The sequence below is a fragment of the Belonocnema kinseyi genome, chromosome 1 (genome assembly GCF_010883055.1).
Source record: "Belonocnema kinseyi isolate 2016_QV_RU_SX_M_011 chromosome 1, B_treatae_v1, whole genome shotgun sequence".
NCBI lineage: Eukaryota > Metazoa > Arthropoda > Insecta > Hymenoptera > Cynipidae > Belonocnema > Belonocnema kinseyi.
In genome coordinates, this window is record NC_046657.1 from 88455408 (window position 1) to 88458508 (window position 3101).

A 3101-nucleotide genomic window follows, 5' to 3' on the forward strand; every position below is an offset into this window, starting at 1 on the left:
TGTATCGACCTAAAAGGAGAGTATGTTGAAAAATAAAACCGACTTTGGCCAAAAAAACGTCTCCGTGTTTCATTTTTCAGGGACTTATCCGACTGCCTAGTACATAGGATACGGCATGAACGTCAATAGAAATCACACGATACTATATTTCGTCGATGTAATGGAGAGTTGTTTATTCAACTGTTAAGCTTGCTTCAAATGGTAGAAGAAAGCTTAGCAAAAGTTTAGTACCTTTAGGTAGATCGTTTAGTTTTCACTTGCAGTAATGTTGGGTCAACGTGTGAAAATTATAACCTAAGTTATTATAATATTTTTTCCCCATTGGCGAATAAAACAGAGTTTTTTATATAAATATTTCTCTACTCGAAAAAAGTGCGCTATAAGATATACTCGGAAAAGTGATGAAATATTACTTTGTGGCGCAGTAACGGAGCCTTTCGTGCAACGACAGAGTAATTCTTACACTTTGGGAGAAATTAACGAACCTCACTGTATCAATGTGCAAGATTTACTCTGTGAAATTTTAAATCCGTATCCAGATCGAATGGAGATGAGTAATAATTTAACAATGTCACCCAGTAATCCCTACTTTGTATAGCAAGCTCTAGAAACAGCTCACATTGTACACTGCGCGCATTTCTCGCAAGAGTAGAAGTTACGCTTTCGGTTAGTAAACCTTGCTCCTTCTGAGAGGAAAAATTATAGTTTCGCATTAGAAATCTCTCGCATCAATAAGCAAAAGTCACAGTTGTGCCCTAGAATAGAATCGTCGGTAGACATTCCTTTACAGCAGCTCGAAACAGATGATGTAATATAATGATAAATTTACCATAAAAAATGTCTTATTTTTAATAACTGCATTCACTTTATTTGTGAAATCATGCAATTACACGTGCGGTCACTTAAAAACGTAATCGAACGCTTAAACGCCATAAAAAATCGCACGCTCGTGGGATTCGAACCCTACCTACCTAAAGAACCTAAAACCTAAAACCTAAGCCTATGTCGAACGCTCTAGCTAATTACGCTCATGTATCGCTTGGATTCTGTTGGCAAAATCTCAGTTAAAATTTTAGGCTGGTAAGCCAGGGCTAATAGAGGAATATATTTTTGTTCTATTTTTTCGTTTCACATATTTTATATCAACAGGTTGATTTACAAATGTTCGATGAAAATATTTCAATTTAATTAATTTAAATTTTAATAACTAAATGTTTCATTTAAAAATTCATTTAATTTTTGATTTCTTACCAAATTCTGAGGCTCAAAAATGTAATAGATTTATTACTCTAGATGTAATGTAAGTGTATAAATATTAAAATTTAATTTTCCAGCTTAAAAAAAGAATCGAATGATTATAGTTCTACTAAATCTTCTTTAGTAAAAACCTGAAAGTAAAAACAAAAGCAGCTACTACAAATAATTTATTGAAACATTGGAGTTGAAAAAATTATTTAAGATACAAGGTACTTAATCCTGATTAATATTCTAACTTTGAAGTTGAATTTGAACATTGAATCGAAGGCTAGCTGAAATTAAAAGAAATAAGTCTTGAAAATGAAAAATAGTATAATAGTATAATAAATTGCAAACACAGGTAAGTGAAGTAAACGGTGTTTATTTACATATTTTTTAATTTCATTCCTGGAACAATATTTGAAGGGTTGCAGTATACAGAATTAGGTGTCTAACAGACAAAAACAAAATTTGTTAGAAAACCGAAATAGCATTCCGTAAAATCGAAATCAGCATATAAAGATAAAAACAAAAGTTACTTCCTGACCTAAATGTTTTTGATTTGAGACCAAAAAAGTATGATTAAACACTATCCAGTTCCGAGAAATAAAATGTGAAAACTTACAATCTCAAAGAGATTCAAATTTCGTGGGTTTTAAAAATTGTGTTTAAACAGAAACTGTAAATTTATTCTTCAAATTTAAAACATGATTTACATGATATTACAATGCTTGCAGGCACAGTCGAGTGTCACGAACTCGCGATCTGTCGGTGGTACTGTAGCGCTAGTCACTAGTACCACAATAATCTGTAATGTAATACAGCACTCTTCATACAAGAGTCAAAATATCTCAAGTGTATCACTTTTAAATCGATAGATCTATTTTCAAATAATTTATACAGTTTTCGATTTGTTTTTATTTCAAAATAACTCCGCTAAAGTATTTTTTCAACATTTTTTTAAAGTGATTAACAATCAAAGTTCTTGATCATTTTTTCAAACATGGATTACTCGCGAACGGTTTATCGAAATTCAATAATTGAGTAATGAAAATTTTTGTTACGAAGTATACTTTACGCTAAAATAATGTGTTGGGAATTAAAAAAAAACATTTTTTTATTCTTTAAATAATCGTTTGTTTTAAACAATTGAAAATTAATTAAATTTCTGCGCCTGTGAAAGAATTTTTTCATGTTCCAATACATTCTACGATCTCTTTCAAAAATTTTGGTGAAAAAAGTTTGTATTTTGCAGCGCTGGTCGAGTACGTTCACACGTGCGCGGTTATCATTTTGAGTACAATATGACACGAATTTTTCACTAAAATGATCAATGTTAAAAAAAATGATGTTTTAATTAAGTGGTTCAACTTTCTACAAGGTATAGTCATTTTTAAATCAAAAAGATGAATTTTCGAAAAAGTGGATCCAGTATCAACTAAAGAAAATCTATTTTCTACCAAAAGTTGAATGGTTAAGTTTTCACTTAAAAAGAATAATTAAAAAAAATATTATCAAAATACTTTACTTTTCCAAAAAATAGATTAATTTTGAATTAACAGAATGAAGCATCATTTAAACAAAATTAATTTTTTAATAAATTGGATCAACTTCAGGCCAAGAAATAGAAAAACAATTGGGTAATCAATTATTTTGAATAAAATTATTATGGGTATCATATTAAGTAAAATATGAAACGAATTTTAAACTGAAATGATAAATTTTATTTGAAAAAATGCATTTTTAATCAAGCGGTTCAATTTTCTACCAGGTATAGCTATTTTTTGATCAAAAAGAGGAATTTTGAACCAAGAAGATTAATTTTCTACTAAAAAAGAATAAGGTGGTTTAATTTTTAATAGGGC